The sequence below is a fragment of the Grus americana genome, chromosome 3 (genome assembly GCF_028858705.1).
Source record: "Grus americana isolate bGruAme1 chromosome 3, bGruAme1.mat, whole genome shotgun sequence".
Classification (NCBI taxonomy): domain Eukaryota; kingdom Metazoa; phylum Chordata; class Aves; order Gruiformes; family Gruidae; genus Grus; species Grus americana.
Window position 1 is genome coordinate 126033210 of NC_072854.1, and position 18172 is coordinate 126051381.

The following is an 18172-nucleotide window of genomic DNA, read 5'->3' on the forward strand; positions in this document are numbered from 1 at the left end:
CTCAGATGGGTTCCTGCTCCCTCAGGCTTCACGCTCCACAGCAAGTAAGCTCATCAGTGCACCTCTCTGGTGCAGTGCTGGACGCGCGCAGGTGCATTGGGAAGGAGAAGAGAACCTCAGAAAATAAAGCAAAAAAATTGCCCTGGCGCTCGGCAGCTGCTGGCCCTGCTGCCGCGCTGCTGAAATACAAGGTGGGGGGGGGGTTCCCCACCATTTCTGGGACGTGTGCTGACAAAAGAAAGTTTTGTTCAGTCCCATCTTTCCAACAGCATGGGAAAGTATGGAGGCCGAACGCTTTAGGAATGTTAAATAATAATTCAGCACTAATTGTCGTGCTTTTCTTTCCATCAGCTGAGAGAATCCTGGTTTCCCCTCCATCTGAAGCACCGTTTCTGTTCGTTTGCCTTCACCGGTTTCCCGTGCAAAAGCCCCAAGGGACCCTGGAAGGGCTCACAGGAGACCTGGAAACCATTCCCCTCAACGCTGTTCCCCTAGTACTTCAGAAAAGGATGGAAAAAGGGGAAAGAGGAGCAAGACGCGAGAAACCCGTGCCACTGACACTGGAATGACCCAAGCAGGGCTGCTGGACTCAGTTGCTCGTGTCTCGTGTCGGCAGTGAGAAGTTTCCTGCGGGCAGGCTGAGGCAGAACGTTCGCTGTTGGTACGTACGTTCCGCTTCAGAAATAAATCGGGGCTTTTCCTTAAACTCACGCTTCAGTTCTGAAAATCGCCCAAGCACGCTCCTGTTCAGAGTACTGTACGCTGCCCGTGGCCGTGGCCGTCTGCCTCGTGCGGGTCGTTGTTCGGCCCCTGTGACACGCCACGTTGGGCAGTCTGCTTTCCACGTGAATTAAGTTATTAACAGAAAAGGTCAGCTGCCAGTCGTTTATCATGCGAAAAACATCCATTTTGTAAACTTTTTTTAAAAAGCGGAGAAGAGTTTAATAAATAACCAGTGCTAGGCGAGCGCCTGTTGAGCATTGCACATCATCGCTTGCTCCTCGGGATGCTGTGGGTTTTGGTGTTTTAGGGAAGACAGAAACAAAAACTGCTTTTGAAAGATTATTAAACAAATTTATGGCCTAAAACCATTGGTGGCTGCTTTGCCCTGGGTTCAGAGACAGCTTCCAGCTCGGGAAATCACCAAGCACTTAGGGCTGGAAAGGCTGCGGTGGGACAGGCCGTTTGCCAGGCACGCCTCCGTCTTGTTCCTTTCCCCTGCCGCCTGCTGCTGGCCACCCTCGCGGAGATGCCGATGGCACGGCTGTCGTTGCCAAGCAGTAAGGCAAATTCCTTGATGTTTGCTGTCCTTAAGTCAAACGCTCGTGGTATTTATATCGCCGCAGAGTATGGGACAGCTGTGCCTAGGGTGCGGGTTTTTACCTTTCTCCTTGTAGCTTTTTGCTTATAACTGCTCCCTTAGTAAAGATCGTACGTCCTGAGACAGGAGGGGGTCGCAGTTGCACTGAACTGGCTTTTTAAAAAACGCAAGTGAAGATTTGGCAGACCACAGCTGGCGTGCGAGCGAGTTGTGAGCAGCCGGCTCAGGGCGAAGGGTTTCGTTTAATCCTGCCTTTTCGCGTTTACATCGCTTTACATCTGGCCGCTGCGTGCAATTTGGCTTGCACAAAGTCACATCCTTGTTGTACCTGGAGGTGAAAATCCACCTGCTGCGAGTGGTGTCCCTTGGGAAAGAAGGGAACGGGGACCTGCCCCTCCTCTGGTGCCCGCTCCCCGCAGGAGCATCCCTGCCTGGGAGCGCAGCCGCCGCAGCCTGCTCCGTGTGCCTTACGGGTCGCAGAGAGCAAACGCAACCGGGAAGGCAGCAGCGTGCCCGCCGGCCAGGTGCAAACGGGCATCGGGCTCGTCTCATTTTAACTGCGCTCTCCCGCTCGCTCCAGCTCACTTGAAATCTCCCCGTCTGCTCTGCAGCTTCTTCCTGAGACCGCAGCGCCCCAAAGAAGGTCCGGCAGCCTCTTCGCGTCCTGAGAGGTAGGCTGGCAGAGGCCAAACAAAACCAGAATAATAATTTTAAAAGTAAAAAAAAAAAAAAAGTGAATACTGATATTTTTCAGGGGAGGCTCAGAAAGGCGGTTTCCGTCCTGGGGCTGCTCTTGCTCGTCGTGAGCCGCAAGTCAAGGTGGGAACCCTGCAGCGCCCGCTCTGTTCCCGGCCCGGCGGGCTTTAGGCTCCATTTCTCTCCCCGGCCCTGGGGAGAACCTGTCGTCCCTCCACGGAACAGGCTGAGGTTTAAGTCAGAGGAGCGCTTCTCACTCTTTCCTAATGCTGCACATGATCTTATTTAGTGCAAAGGCACGGCTGTGGGTTTTCTCACGCATTTACAAAGGTCGAGGGATGAGATTCACGAGCGTTGAGTAGGCGGGCGCTCCCGCAGCCCCTTTCCTACAGACGCGGGCTCCCTTGTCCTGCCCCGACGGACGGAGCAGGGAGTTCTGCCAGTGCCGGCCCTGTGACTCGCGGCTCCGGCCGGATCCCGGCAGGGAGGGTTGCAGGCAGTGTCCCTGAAACCAGCCCCTTTCTCGGAGACCCTGCAGCGTCTCATCTCCCGGCATGCGCCGGCTCCCCGCGGGCTGAAGAGCCGCAGGCAGACCCTGCGGGGTGGACGATGCCCGCTCTGCCTTGGCGCCCGCTGCCCTGCAGCAACGCTCAGGGGTGCTGCTCGAGCTTCCCAGCACCCCCTCGAGTCCGTGCTCCGGGCCGGAGCCGCTCTCTGCGTGCTCCTTGCGCCACTGCCGTCTTCTCGCCTCCCACCCCGCAAAAGCCATCGCCTTCGGTAACGTGCCGAGGAAGCCTTTGGGGGTGACAGAAATAACGAATGCGCCAAGTACAGATGAGCGTTACGGCCCTTGAGCAAAGAAACCTCGTTAGTCTGTGGGTTTGGTTATGGCTTTGGTTATTTACGGTTCAACGTGGTTTTTGGCAGTCTCTCCGCACCTCCAGCGTCGCTGCGCTCTAACAAGTGGCTGTGCATTTACAGCAAACACGCTCATAAAATCACAGCAAATGCTTCTTGCTACGGTGTCTGCGAGCGTCCCGTCATGCTCACGTGTAGCAGACGGGCCTGCCAGAAAGGCACGTGGAGTTTTCCTGCTTGAAATGCCCAGCAGGTATCGATGCAATATAAATCTGAATACAAATATTTTCCATAACTTCTGTTTAAAGTACCGGCAAACAATTGGAGCGGCTGCAAGTTATTATGTGTTGAAACTCACATTTGTACTCGAACAATTTACTGCCGGTCTTATTTTCCTTCAAAAATTATTTTTATTTTCTCAATAAAATTTTCCCAAGGAAATCTCCTTGGTAACCAGAAATTGCCAGGGGTCCTGTGAAAACACACTGCTAGTCTTCATAGACTTCTAGAAAAGACACCACTTTCAACAGTAAAAAATTCTGATCGGTAGGTATCTTGCAAATGTCTCGGTTCAGGTGCTGAATTGAAGGGCTACATTGCTCTAAAAAGCAGAATTTTAAGGGTGGAACAGCATGAAGGAATGATGCTGCTACGGTAGGCCAAAGGTATTTGGAAACATGATCGGAGGGTTTTAATTTGACGTGTAAACGCTAATGGATAAAAAACGAAATACCTTGTGACTATTGATGTAAACGCTCAAAAAGAAAAATCTGAGTGTCAAAATTAAGGCTGAACGGATGAGTTCGCAGTTTCCAGTCTTGGAGGGCAGTGCAAGTAATGAATTAAAAATGGTCTGATTTATGGAGACCGCAGTTCTCGGCGGGTCCTTCTTTGAAACGTCGCCTGTAGCTCTCTATTCCACGTTAGGGGCTGCATGACGGCGGGGTTCGGTCTTAAAATCATTTACCACGCTTTGCTAAAATCTACCTCCGTGTATTTTTAAAATCCACAGTTTTTTAAACCCGTGTGGCTCGTAGTGCGTTTTAAAGCACGCTTTAACGTCACGCTAAAATGAAGCGTTTGGAGGCTGGATGGCGGTGCAGAGGAAAGCTCCGGCGCGCTTTAGGGCACGCAGCGGGAAGGGCAAAGAAGAGCCCGAGCCCCCGGAGCAGGATCCGCTCACCAGCGCTACCTCCCCGCCAGTCTTCGGTCTGCTGGGCTCAGTAAGCTGATTTCTTCCAATCCTTCCTTTAAACCTGGCCGCCTCTTTATCCAGAGAGGAGGTTGGGGGTTTTTTTTTTTGCATCTTCTCTGCCGGGACTATAGATCGGAGGCAACGCTTTTGTCGAAGCTGCTTCCATCGGCGATGGCTCTCAGCCACGTGGGAGCTGTTACTTGGGAACATTTGGCTCGCAGAAATCCTGCCTCAGCTGAGAGTTAAACAAAAATGCTTTTTTGCATTTGCGAAATGTATTCCCCACTCTGACAGATGACTTTCTGCTTCCAGACTGCTGCATTCCGGTAAAAAAAGCATGATGTCAAACGCTCATGTTCTGCACCAACTCCTTGTTCCCAAATATCTGGCGGGGGAAGCTGTCCAATCCTCCCAAGAGAGAGGCATCCCCGTTTCCTGCAGCCAGCCGGGCAGGTAAGCAGCAGCATCGCTCCTTCCGTCGGTGCCCGCGCTGCGCATCCCTGCCTGCCAGCGCCGGTGCCCGAACCGGTGCCCTGGCTCCGCTGCCCGGGCAGGAGCCGGCAGCGTCCCCCCCGCCCGCCCGGCACGCGGCGCTTTCCCGAAGGGCTGCAGAACCGCACGGAGTCGTGTCTGCGGTGCTCGTGGCTCGGAGCAGCGCGAGGGCTTTCGTCCTGACCGATGCAGCGCAGAGGTCGGTCCCCGCGGTAGTACGGGAAGTTTGCAGAGGGACGTAACCTCGCTTCAGCAGTGGCGCCGAGAGGGATGCGGCACAAGCAGCTCGAAGCCGAAGTCTTTTAGGGGGATTTACAGAAAGTCCCAGCAAGCTCCTGTGCGAGGAGAGTTACGCAGGGAGGAGACTCTGGACCTGAGCTCGCTCGAGGCAAGCTGGTGAAGCGCTTTGGCTAACTGTCACTTAACGGCTGATGGCGAAGCGGCTGCTCCCCCCGCCCTGGCACCGGCCGGCGGAGGGCCGTGCCCAGCCTTCGCCCGCTGTGCCCCCAGCCCCGCTCGCTCCCGAGGGCCGCCCGGTCCCTGCGGGGATGGCAGGGCAGCACCCGCCGGGCTGCGCGGCTGGAGGGGGGATGCAGGGTGCCGGAGAGGAGCTGTCGGCATCACCCCCCGCTGCAGAAAGTCGCTGTCCCACCCCATCGTTCCTGGCCGGGTTTATTGCGCTGGGCGCTATTTGAACGTGGCTTTGGGAAACGAACAGAGACAGCTTCGGAGGAATGATTTAGGAGGGAGAAAGGCGGATCCCCCGGCATCACCATCGCAAATCTCTGCCGCGCCTCCTTGCCTGCGAAGGGCGGTCGCGTGCGATGCTTCCCGAGTAACAACGTGTAAATGCAGCGGCGAGGGAGAACCTCGGGGGAGGATGGAGCTATTTCGGGCGACAGGCAACACCGGAGCCAATGCCCGTGCCTCTCCCCCCAGTCATTTCTAACGCTTCTGGCTGAAATAAAGTCAGCTCCCGTCCAAGCACAAGGTGTTTGCAGAGGCAGGAATCCAGATTTCTGTAACAGTTGATAACAAAGTCGCCGAATAACAGGCGTAAAGGGACTTTTGGAGGACTCTGGCCAAATATTTGCTCAGAACAGGGGCAGCTGAGATCAATTTAATGACAAACCCCAAGCTTTTGGTTACATGGGGGGCGCACAGGAGCATTTAGCGTGCCGTCCCTGGCCGCCACCCTGGGACTGCCTGGCATTGCCCTCAGGGAAGCGGGACAGCTGGGGACATCTCGTAAATGCCGTATTTTCACCTTGCCTGCAAATTAGACGAGCCAGCTGTTATCGTTTGCTTAACTCGAGACCGAGCTGGGTACGACGTTAGTCCCTTCCTCGTTTCCCACGTCGTGGCTGGGAACGTCCCCCCGTGTCGGGGCATTCACCTAAGCTGCTGGGGGACCTGGCCTCGTGTCAGCAGCAAGGTGGGATGCGGAGGCCAAAACACTCAGTCTTTGAAGCGTGCGAACAATATCTCTTCATGTGGGGGTTCTGTTGCTGTTGCGCTTTTGCCCCTTTTTTCCTGCAAAGAGCTATTCTGCTTCTGTCCTTGTATCTTCACTCTCCTGCTCCGAGCCGGTGGAACAGGTTTTTATCTCTGCGGTCTGCGGGGGTGTTGTGGGGTTTTGTATACCGTAACTGAAAAACTTCACCCCTAGAGATAAGAGCCTCCTTAACTAGCAATGAATTAATGTAGTTTTCCAGCCGCACTTCTTGCCGGGAAGCCTGATGGTGGTTTCCGCGCCGTATTTTATGGGGTGGAAGCACAGCGTGCCCGGCTGCTTGTGGCTCAGCTCGTCCCCGAGCTCAGAGCCGAGGGGGCACCGTGGACGGGACGGTGGTAGCTGGGAGGCTGGATAGGCAGCAGACCCCTTCTTGAAACGCCTGTGCCCCCGTCCCAGAGCCCTGAACGCCCCAGACCCTGGCAGAGAAAGCGTTTGCCTGAGTAACGGCGCGTTGGGGAGCGTGCGGATGCGCCTCGGAGGCCGTACAGAGCGTACGCTTGGGCAGCGCGGCTCCGGAGTGCTCCCTTCCTAAGGGAGACTTTTGGGTGAAACTTAGGGGGGCAGTTGGGCGTTTTGGTGTGGATGTTTGGTTTTCCTGAAGCAGGAGCTGAGGACGCCAGCCGGTGCCTTTGGAAAATCCAGCGGGGAAGGAATCGGAGAAGGACACTTCAAAAGAGCTGCTGCGGTGTTGCCGTTCCAAGGGTTTTGCTGCTGATTTCCAGAGGCGTGCGTTTGAACGGGTACCGCTTTACCACGCGTTTTTTCCTAAGGTACTGTTTTAACGGACGGGGCTACGCGTCCCACCAGGATTATTTTCCAAATAATCTTCCTCATCTCTTAAAAACTGCTTGCACCGTGGCTTTTGTAATCATTTGGCGTAGGAAAATGAGGTCCGGCTTTTTCTGTCGGTGGCCGGCGGGACAGAGCACTTCTACAGCAGCCAGCTTCCCAGCCAGCAGCCCTCTGCCCTCAGCCTGTGCTTTTCGCCTCCGCTTTGGCGGAGCGTTGCTCGGGGATGGTGGGCTCGCGGCCCCGGGAGCCATGGGGTGCTGTGGTGGGTCGTGGTGCTGGTGAGGGTGGTTACGGGCCGGGGCTGAGGGGCTGCATCGCTGCTCCGAGGGAGGTTGGGCTCTGTGGTCCCGGGGTGCCTGCGATGATGGTGGGGTTCAAAAGCCTCACGCTGGTACAGGCTGAATGGCACAGACACGCTGCAAAAAAAACCCCCCAAAACCCCCAACCCAACAAACACCCCCCCCCCCAAAAAAAAAACCCCACCCAAAAACCTGATTCACTTTTCACCAAATGAAAAGTGACATCTGCCACAAAGCAGAGCGTTTTGAGCCTCTGTGTTTAAAAATGTATGAAACGAAAATACCGAACTCACGTGTTCTTTCAGTAAAACAAACAATTAAAATTGTTCGAAGATGATGTGACAATATGGCTTAACTCTGCAAATATTGCTCAGGGGGAGGTGGTGTTGTGTTTGGGGTTTTTGGCAGATTTTTTTCCCCTCCCTTCTGCTTCGTTATCTTGTTGAACGATTGTATGATTGTATGAAATCAGCGGTGTCACGGGAACTTTTTTGGCTGGTCGAATCAGCTTTAAAAGCAGCTTTGGCTGACAGCATCTTTCGAAGCAGTCTTGCGTAGAAGTGGCTGGGAAGCAGGAGACAGCGTGACAAATGCTCTCTGTGTCCAAAGAAGTGGTGCTGGGTGGAGACTTAGGAGGGAATATGTAAAATTTACCAGGGAAATTTTTCCTTAATTTCTCTGCTTTTTGCTGGTATCAGCGAAGACCCAGGGCATCATCTCCAGGTTCTCCCGTATTGATGTGGATCCTTGAGGCAGTTTGCTCTCAGGTTAAATCCCGCCAGCCCGCGGGACTTTAAATCTCGCCTGTCAAGTGAAGCGGAGCAAAACGGTGCGTGGGTTTGGGGATGGGGGGTGTTTCCTCTGTTCTGCCCTCCTCCCAGGCCTCAGCGCTTCTCCCTCTCTCTAGGCAGGGTGGCTTACACGAGCAAACAGAAATCAATCTTAGCTGGATCTGTGGATTTTTATTCCTCCCTTCAGGGCCAGACGTGTTCGGGTCTGTCCCGTGCGCCGCGTGATTGACTCAGGTTAAGGGTTGCTTTCAGGGAATGGTGAACGATCCCCAGGGAATAAGAGTTTGAGCCGGAAACAGCTTGGTAACCCCATGCAGTTTGCTCTGGGTCGCTGTTCTCCTGACTCTGTGCGTAAATAAACGGTGTGGGTGCCAGGCTCCGGGCAGCTCTGGGGCGCAGAGCTCCGTCGCAGCGTGGAGATCATCCACAGCCGCCGGCCACCGTGGCTGCCCTGGTCCTGGCGTCGTCTCTGGCGGCCCCGGGCTGCGAGCACGTACGCAGGGGCGAACGGAACTGCGGGGTCTGTAGAGCGTTTCTGAGCCTGGGGCCTGGCGGCTTCCCAACCCGATCCTGCCCACCCTTTCAGGCAGACCCTCAGGTTGGAAAAGCAGCAAAGCCTTCTCTTTCTCTTCGCTTTTTAGGCTGGCTCTTGCATGAGACGCAGATCTCATCAGCACCCTTGTGTTATGAAACGGACCGGTGCCTTTGGCGAAGCTCTTGCGCGTCACTGCTGGATGGGCTGTGCACCACGCGCTGTACAAAAATTTCCAAAAAAAAAAAAAAAGTAACCTTGCTGAACTTGATGACTTGCCCTAGCCTGACTTTAGGGCAAGGCAGTGGAGAGAGAAGAGTTTGCCCGGTGATGAAATCGTGTGGTAATTACAATGTGGATCTCCAAAGAGCAGCTATTGCAGTTCTCAGATGCAATGCTCCCATTGATATTCCTTTGTTTGGTTTCCAGACCTGAACAAATCTCTCGGTAGGCACTTTTGAAGTGAACAAACAAAAATCTCTGGTTGGATCACTTGCTGTATTAAAGAGTATATTTATACTGTGCCAGGAAATAGCCAGGCAGTCTTCCTTCTCGCTTGTTCTCCCCACAAGTTCCTCCAGCTTTGAAGCGTGAGGTTTATTGCAGGGAAATAGCAAAAGCTCTCCAAAGCGTGCCCTGCCTTTTTCTCTTGTTAGCAAAAGAAAACGATGCTCCTGACGCCTGAAGAATTCGACCTTGCCAGACGCGGGAGGGACCCAGCTTATCCCCTCACCAAACCCAAGAGCCCCTGCCACGGGAACCCTCCCTCCGGGCTGGAGCAAGGCTCTGAGCACTCGGCCGCAGGCTGGCGCTTAGGGACCCTGCGAAGTGCCGGCCGGGGGAAAGCGGGTGCTTGGGGGGGGGGATGCAGACCCCCCCCGGGCACCCCAGAGCGAGCGTACCCCGCAGAGACGGCACGAGGCTGCAAACCTGCGCTGTTCTGCACTCCCCCGCTTCTCCGTACCTTATTCTTCACACTTCTCGGCGTCGCTTTTGTCTTGTGTTTTCCTGCGCTCGGAATAATCGCTGGTACACGCAGTCAGACTGAGTATGGATTACAGTAATTTGGAGGTGAAAGGCTTTCGGATGCCTGCTTCGATTCTTTTGTGTGTGAGGAGGGAACGAACCCCCTCATTTAAACGCGGTGCAATAGTAACAAACGTGGCTGCCAGAGCTCGTGCTGCTGGGGAAGCAGAGCTCTGGGGAAGCAGCCCTGGAAAGCAATCCATTAAATTGGATCCCGTGGCTTTTTGCATTCAGCTTAATGGGCAGCGCTGGAGCCGTGACTCACTGGACCACCACCACGGTTGTCTAAAAATACCTCAAGAAAACATTTCAGATTGATATTTCAGTGAGTCACCCTTCCCAACAAAAGGGCTTAAGGAAAACTTTGTGCATCGATGGAAATGACTCTCATCTCCTCAAGCGCAGCAGTGATTTGAAAAAGAAAGAGCCAGCTTTTTTCACGTGTGCAGAAGAGCTGTTTTTAGAAAGCAGCAGGGAGGGAGCAGGTGGGACGCGGTCATCCCGTCGCATCCATCCCCACTGCCCGAGACGGGCCGTGAGCCAGGACCTCCGTCCCCACTGCGGTCCGCACCGTAAATAGCCGGGCTTTCTCATCAGGTCCCGCACCAAGGCTTCGGGTTCACTGGGCAACAGGAGCTCTGGTACCTTCTAAAGCCGTCCCCAAATTTCTGGCGGGGGGGAAAAGTAGTACGTGGGCAGGACGAGGGAAAGCGCCAAGCGGCACATCGTTGCGAGGCACGTTGCTAAAACCCTAATGTGGAGCCCCGGCAGGTTAAACACTGACCGTCTCCTTCAGCATCCAGACGTGAGTCACTGCTCGGGTTCACGCGAGGTCCCGCCGCTGCTTTGGGGGGTCGCGCTTGTGAAGAGGAGTATGTCCGGCTCTTAACGTTTGTTCTAGGAGCAGGGAAACAAACAAGCAAGCCCAGTCCAGCAGAAACAATGCTCACCACGGTCACAGCCTCTCCTGCAGCTTTTTTTGGGTGGAGGGTTTTCAGTGCAGACGATGCCTCTCTGAGCACAAGCAGGCTGGAGATCACGCTGTCCTCCCGGCAGGGAAGTTCCTGGGACAGCCTGGACCTGGAGCAAGGCTCCTTGGGCTCCCCGGTGAATGAGCATCCTCCACGGGCAAACGGGGATTTAAAGTGGAGGCTTAAACCCTGTTTATGCTGATTAAAGCAACAACAACAAAAAGCTGCTTTCCTGTGCCAAACAATGAATGTCCAGGGATCCCAAGGGAGGCTCCTGACCGGTGCCAAAGAGGCTACGAGTAAGTTGCTCGTTTTCCTAAAGCTCTCCCACAGACCGTAAGGAAGAGCTTTGGGACAGGCAGGGTAATACCTGCCGAATTCAGGTAACCTCATTTCCTCCTGTTCCGTTGCCGTGCCTCCCACAGCCTGGAATATCTGCTGGTTTAGCGTTGTTAATAGCTTTGGGGGCAGTGGTTTTCCAGTACGGCTCTCTGCTTCCCACAGAGTCTGGTTTTAAGCCCGGTACCTTGACACCGTGCCCAACCTCTGCCCAGCAGAAGCAGCGCTGGCTTAGAAAGCAGCGTGTTCCTGCGGTTCGGTTTTGGTCCAGCGTTGGCAGGCAGCGAGAGAAATTCCCTTCGTAGCATCTGTATCCCTTCGGTCGTACTATCCGAGTTACTATCTGCGTCTGCAGAGCCGTGCTCGCTCCCAGCCCCAAAGGCAAGTGGAAGGCGTCCTCCTGGGGACTCTGGCAGGACTCGGCCGTCGTCTCCTGTCGCCTTTCCTTTGGCTTGTGCCGTGCGGGTTGTTCTTGGCAGCAGGTTCCCCAAGCGGAGACGCCGAGCTGCATAACGCAAGTAAACAGGGCTGTAATTCTTCAGATTTATGTGCGTATTCTTTCTGTGTGCCTGTGGTGCAAAACACCCTAGACAGCTTTGAAATTAAGAGTATAATTTGTTGTGCTATGCAGGTCACTTTCTGACATTACTTCAGTTCCTCAGAGTTTAATAGGGGTTGCATTCCTTTGCAAAATAGTTCCAAAATGAAACACTGCTGTTTTCTATGAATTTTTATTGCGGGTAGGAAAAGAATGGGATGGGTTGGGATCTTGCTCGAGGCAGTTGTTAGGCACAGGGAGAAGGTTTATAAACAAAAGGACAGCGAGGTGCTGGAATACAGCTTGCGGCAGGTTTTAAGTGCAAATTAGGTAATTCTTTGCAAACATTGGGATATAGTTACCCTCGCCTTCAGGCAAGAGGATGGATGGGTCCCACCTCATTGTCTCTCCTGCGACTCCAGCTAGGGGTAGAAAATCCCCGGTTGTGTTCGTAACCACGCTAGCAAGAAGCCGTAGTGCAAACCTTTCCATTTACGTGCAGAGTTCTGGAAAATTGTGCGTCAACCGAGGAGACGGTACAGGGCGCAGAGAGGCACCTGCCCTTAAATGAAAACACGAGAGCTGGTTTATCTGCCAAAAGAGAAAGGAAATGGCAGGCTCCGCTTTTGCATGTGGATTTATTCTCCGTGCTGAATCTGTCGGCTGTTCTAGACAGAGCGCCGGCACCCCGGCGTGGGTACCGGCACCCCGGCGAGCATGCTGACCGTTTCCAGTATCTGTCTCCACCGTCTCCTCTACTGAGGAAATGGGAAAAACGTGCTGGGTTGGGCAAAGTACAGAGGGGTCTCTCCGTACCCCGAGGGTCCCACGAGGGGATTCCTCCATCCCCTTGAAAGCGCTGTCTGCTGAACAGGGACCTGGGCTTGAAGTATTTGGGCTTCTCTGAGTGCCAGGGGAGCAAACCTGTGAGCGCGGGCACTGCGAGGCGCTGGGGCCGTGGGGCTCTGCCACTGCTTCGGGGCTCCGGAGAGCATCGCGACACCCCCCGCGCTCCTGCGCCGGCGTCCCGGCAGGCAGAACAGGCGAACCCTTGGAGATGTGTCGTGACTGCAGGGGGAGAAACACACATCTCCCTGTCTGCTCCCGTTCCTGGAAACTGTCAGCAAACGAGCAAGAGATGTAGGGAGATGAGACGTTTGGGGGTTTGAAACGGCTCTTGGATGGAATTCTGCTGTAGGAACGCTGTTCTTTCTCCGCGTTTCCCCCAAAGGCTTTGTTCTGAATGAGAAAGGAGGTCGGCGCTTGGGAGCAGCTGTAAGGGCCGAAGCTCTTCAGCGGTGATGAGGCCGGGCTCTTTCTGTTGGGACCCCTGGCTTGCGTCCGTCCCCACGAGAATAGCTGGCTCCTTGCTCGGGAAGATCCCGAGGCGGGTCATCGAGCCTGTGAGGAGTCTCCACGAGGACAGCTTGTGCACGCACAAGTGCTTTCCTGAAGAGGGAAACTTCCCTCCCGTGGGTGTTAAAAATCCCTTTTCGGAGAGCCGTGCCCCTCCCCAGAGCCGGGCTGTGGGCAGGCAGCCTGCCAGGAGTGGGCTCTGCCTGCGGCCGGCAGGTAGGGACAGGCAGGGCTTGCCTGCTTTGGGCAAACAAACGTCCTGAGCAATGCTCTGAGCCTGTTACATCTCCATTTTTCCCGTGGAAAATAACGCTACTAGGAAAACTCTTGACCATTGCACATCTCTGGTCTGCGTAGAAATCCTCTCCCTGCGCGAGGAGGAGGAGCGGCGGGTGGCTGGGGTGCACCAGCTCCCCCCTACTGATGGGCAGAGCTCGAACCTTTGCCGGCTGCCTGGGAAAGCAGGCGACGGCTTCCAAGGGCAAGGCTGCTGCCGGCTCTGCGGCGTTCCTCCTCCTGCACGGAGTCTGCCTCGTTGACGTGAGCAGGAGGAACTCCCGCTCGGCCGGTCTGCTGCGGCCCTGGCGCTGGGCACGCGGGGTTTGCATACCAAGTGCTCCGCAAATACCCGTGCGGTGGTGGTGGGCGCTGTCGGCACCTGGAAGCCCCCCCGGCGGCTCCGGTGGCCGGGATGCCGTCCAGCCCTGGCAAAGAGCTGCTGAAAGGGGGAAGAGCAGAGCTCCGGCTTGTTTAAGACCGCGGCAGCAGCCTCGTGCAGCAACGCCTGCCGAGAAGGGCCGGGGGGAGCAGACAGGGAGGATCCAGCTCCCAAGGGGCCTGTCGCGCCGGGGTGAAGGACGGGCTCAGCTTGACGTCCACAAACGGCATCTGCGTCGTCGGGCTCAAACGCTGCCAGTGCTCCCTGCCTGATCTGCCAGACGAAGGGCAGCAAATGCTGCTCTCCTCCTGGTGAGCGATGACCAACTACGAGAGCCTGCAAACCAGACGGGCTTCTGCTCAAAGGCTGGCCTTCAACGTGCCGTAACTCCGCCGGCAGCGCGTTTGAGAGCTTTGTCAGCAGAGAGTGGATTTCGGTGATTCAGGGCAGCCACGTCGCCTGATGCAGCTTCCCGCCCGTCCCTGGTGCTCCTCTGGCTTCGCAGAGACTTCCGTACAAAACTTGCGGACCGCTGAGGGTGCGGGCAGGTACCCGGTGCAGCCCTTCCGCGGCCGCTCTCCATCCGCAGGGAGGGAAGCTGCGCCGTCAGCCCGCAGCTCGGAGGAACTGCGGGACGGGGGCCCGAGGCCAAGCGTTTCCTAACGGTAGTTTAGCGGGACAGCTCTGGAAGCTGCCTCCTGAGTTATCCGTGTATGTCTCAGCCTATATATATAAAACTTGTTATAAAAAGTCTATTTTTTTTAGCCCAGGTAAGCACCGTAACGTTGCGCAGTGGTTTTCCCCAGCCTGCCGCTCGGGATCCAAAGCGGTCCGACAGCACGACTTTTCCGTCGGTCTCTGTCGCTTAGCCAAGGCGTTGGGGTTACCGTACCCCCAGAAGGATGCGGTCTGAGAGCCCCGCCACGAGGACGCGGTGGGGAGGGGGGCACAGCCCGGGGAGGGACACCGCTGCCCGGGCACAGCCCTGTGCCCCTCCGGCGCTCTCCGAGCGGCTCTGGTCCCTGGGGTGAGCTGCGCGTCAGACCCTTCGGGGCACAGCCTGGGGAGGCCGTATGGCACGAAGCAAGGGGCCGGTACACGCAAATACGGCAACTGTGCAAACCGCGTTGGAAATCACCTTATGAGGTAGGCTGGCGGCGGAGCAGAGTTCGCATGCGGATCTGGTTACGTGTTTGGCCTGCTCCCTGCGCTCCCGGGCAGTAGGAATGTAGTTTGTTCCTTTTAGCAGGGTATAAACATTTACGCTCTCCTTGCTGACCCTATCGCTTTGATCTCCTCCATATACTTTTCCAGCAATGCCTACTGGCAATGGAAAAATGCATTAGTCTGAGCTAATTTGTTTTTCCTTTATATACAAGTGCATTAAGGCTTGGGAAATGGGACAGTGAAGCGGGATTGTGGAGCTGCAGGGCAAATCAGTGCATCCGTAACACCGTAACGAGGTTTTTGGGGCGCGTTTGCGATGGGAGGTAGTGGAGATTTTGGGTCACGATACTTTTATTTCTTAAAAGGACTTGTTTTCCCTTCTTCAGTGCTAAACAGTTTTTGCCATCAGCAAAACAAACAAAAAAGGTATCTAATTGCTCTGTCCTTGCTGAGGACTGTTTTACATGAGGAGAAGGATTAAGAGAAAAAGAGAAACTTAGAAACATTTATAAGCATAATTGATGGGGCCAAACTCTGAGTGAGCATGTCTGTCCCCCTTTTTCTGGATTCATTCTATCTATCATTTTTGACCAGTAACGCTTTTGTCTCACAGTATCTTTCTTTTTTTTTTTCCTTTTCCTTTTTGTTTTCCTGTGGGTGTAGTGCCGGAACCTGCATTAAGGTGAGCAAGCAGGCGTGATGACATGTCCCTAACCTGCCGTGCGCGCTCGCCACCAGCCCAAGCGATGCTCCAGAGAGCCGCAACAGGGACATCGCCCGGGGTCCCCGCCGAGGGGACGGTGTGGCGGCCGCCTTGGCAGGGCCGTCCTGAGGGACGGGCTCCGAGCCGCGGGCTGTGGCCGGGCAGCGTTTGTGCGTGGCTTGCTCCTGTTCTGCTCCCGGCCATCGCAATCCGCTGAGCCACAGGCTTGCGGTTTCCTTAGTGACTGATGTATTTTGAACGGAAAAAAGGCACGAGGAGGATTTTCTCTTTGAAAGTCCTGCGCCAGCGTGGCTGGTTGTGTTGCTGGCTGGCTGCAGCAGGCAGCAGCTTTCCTTAGCACAGAGAGCGTGGTCTGAGCTCCTGGGAGCAGGACGCGCGTCGCCCCCGTGACAGACGGGGCTGAGTTTGCCAGCCGGGCAGGGAAGATGGAGTGGGTCCGTGCGCTCGGCAGCGACCGATTCCTGCGCTTGTTAAAAGTCATTCCTTTCCTTCAGCTAACGTCAGAGACGGTAAACTACCCTTCCATCTTCAGCTGCCTTAAATCCCCAGGAAGGACGCGCGTGCGGTACCCGAGGGCTGGAGCTGCGCTCAGGCCAGGTGTGGCTGCGGCGGGCACGCTGAGCGGGCTGTCCTGGGTCTGGACGCGCTGCGCTGCACGCTGTGTTTTACTGCTGAAATGCCTGCACGGCCGTACGAATTAAAGACCTGTTTCTGCATGCAACTGCCTCGTACGCGCAGCAGCTATCGTTTGCGGAACAAGAAACGTCAATTTATCATCACACTGAAACACTTTGCAGGGCTCCTCTTGCACGTATGCCGTGCAACTTGGCTTTCAGGAAACGTTTCCTTTTTCTTTCCTTTTTGCTGCCCTTAAATTGGATATTTATGCATTTTAAATATTGCAAACAAGTTGGCAGTATATCACAGCTTTGCTTTTGTTTCTTGATGCAATAACTTTTTTTTTTTTTCCCTCATTAGGAAAAAGATAGTGTCACTAAGACTCCATTACGGTACGTGATTTGCAACTAGCGTCCCTGCTCCCCTGGATAACGCTGGAATTCGAGGCACAACCAATGCGTGGTGCCCTCTTTCGCGTGGGATCCCGCGTCCGAGGGGAGCTCAGAGATGCTCTAGCCAGGCGTGAAGGCGTCAGCTGGCCACCTCCGTACAGGACACGGCTCCGGGGAGCCCTCGGGAAAAGGTACGCTCAAACGCTGTGCAAATGCGAGAATATCCTAATGCTGAAAATGCTACAGCCGCTGTGTGTTTCAGGACATCTTTGGCTCACTTCTCCACCCTCTCGCTGGTCAGATATCCAAAGGGCAATCCACCATTTCGTTTCTGTTCCGTTGCAAACGTAATAGAAAAGGGTTTGTTCCTTGCGTTGTTTTTATTTCACGTAATTTGAGGTTGCAAGTTCGCGATCGCTCACTTGCGGTCAAAATACTGAAGGGGGATTCAAATCCTATAATCTGGTTTCTGGTTTTGACAGCCATAAGACCACAGCGAAATTAGGGAGGGTTTCCCAAATTCTTCATCTCAATATCCCATATCTAGAAGGGGAGTAATCTATTTCTGTTTCACAACTCCTCGGAGTGTGAAATCTAAGGCAAAGAATAAGGAGCATCTGGTACAGTACGGTCCTGGGCTCGACTAGCACTGTGCAGCCGTTGGATGCTACAAACCCCTGTGCTGGAATCGCCCGAGAGGGAGCTCGCAGCAGGATTTCGGATTACCCCTGCGCTTGCGAACTTTGTAACCTTTTCAGGGCTGAATTGCAACGAGTAGAAAAATATAAACATCCTTTTGAATTTGACAGTAGGCTATTCGCTTTACTCCAGCGTAGTGGCGTGCTTCGTCCAGCCACACCGAGCCTGGGGTGAAACCTCACTGCTAAGCCAGCGTTGGGTGTAACCCCAAAGCCTGTCTGCTGCCCCAAGACCCTTACAGCTCCTGGGAAAAGGGATGGAGCCGCAGGCTCCAGCGTTAATTGTGGACACTGTGACTTCTGCAGACTTTCTTACTCTTTGCAGTTGAAAAAACCCCTATAATTGTGTTTAAAACTAGTTAAAACCAACGTATCGCTAAGGTAAATACTTTAAAAATACCCGTAAGTGGGGTTTTTGGAAGAGGAGTTCGAAGCTGACTCCTATTATCACTTCTTGCCTGATCAGGCACCACGTGTAGAAGCAGATGCTCAGTGTTTCGAAACAGGGCGAAAGCAGCCTATTCGTTTAAGACACAGGCAGAAGCCTCCAGTTTAAAACACCGAGCCCGTAGAGAACGCGACGTCAGGCCACCGTTGTCTTCACGGCGCTCTGCGGCCGGAGATGCCGAAGCACGCCATAGCGGCGACAGGCAGCGGCGCAGGATGGGGCCGGGGAAGGCGCCGCGCTCAGGGAAGCCCCACGGAGCCTGAAGTCGCAACCGCAAGCCTGTCTCTTGCTCTGTCCTCCCGCCCGCCCGCAGGCTTGCCAAAACCGTCCTCCTGATGTCGTGGGGACACGCTCCGTCTTGGCGGTGCAGGCGCACACCAAAGTCGCCGTGCCCGTGCGGGTGAAGCTGCGCGCGGGCCCCGTGCCGCTCTCCGGTGGCAGGGAACGGCTGCCCCGGCAGAGCCCACGGACGAGGGGCGGCCGGGCGCGTGCCTGGAGCCGGCGCGGAGGAGCCAGCAGCCCTGCCAGCGCTGTGGCGAACGCCTTCGGGAACCGGCAGCGTGCTGGTGGGGATCCAGAGGCCTGGAGCGTGGTTTTGATTAAGACCTGCTGTTTTCCCAGCACTCTTCCGAGCCAGCCGCCGTTGCGGCTTGCAGCGTTTCTCACGGTGTGGGTGAACCGGGAGCTCCGTGACTGCGGGCTCTGAGCCGGGTGGCTCCCGCAGCCCCTGCCAGCTCTGGCCACA

General features: G+C 55.2%; 1 protein-coding gene across 1 annotated transcript in view; it reads left to right on the forward strand.

The window, feature by feature from the left end:
- Positions 1–203: 203 nt before the first annotated feature.
- The window catches only part of SLC24A3 (solute carrier family 24 member 3), a 212238-nt gene continuing 194269 nt past the window's right edge, over positions 204–18172 (forward strand). The window contains exons 1-2 of the mRNA XM_054822243.1: positions 204–661; positions 16250–16472. The gene's annotated coding sequence lies outside the window, so the exon portion shown is untranslated. The remainder of the gene's footprint in view (positions 662–16249; positions 16473–18172) is intronic.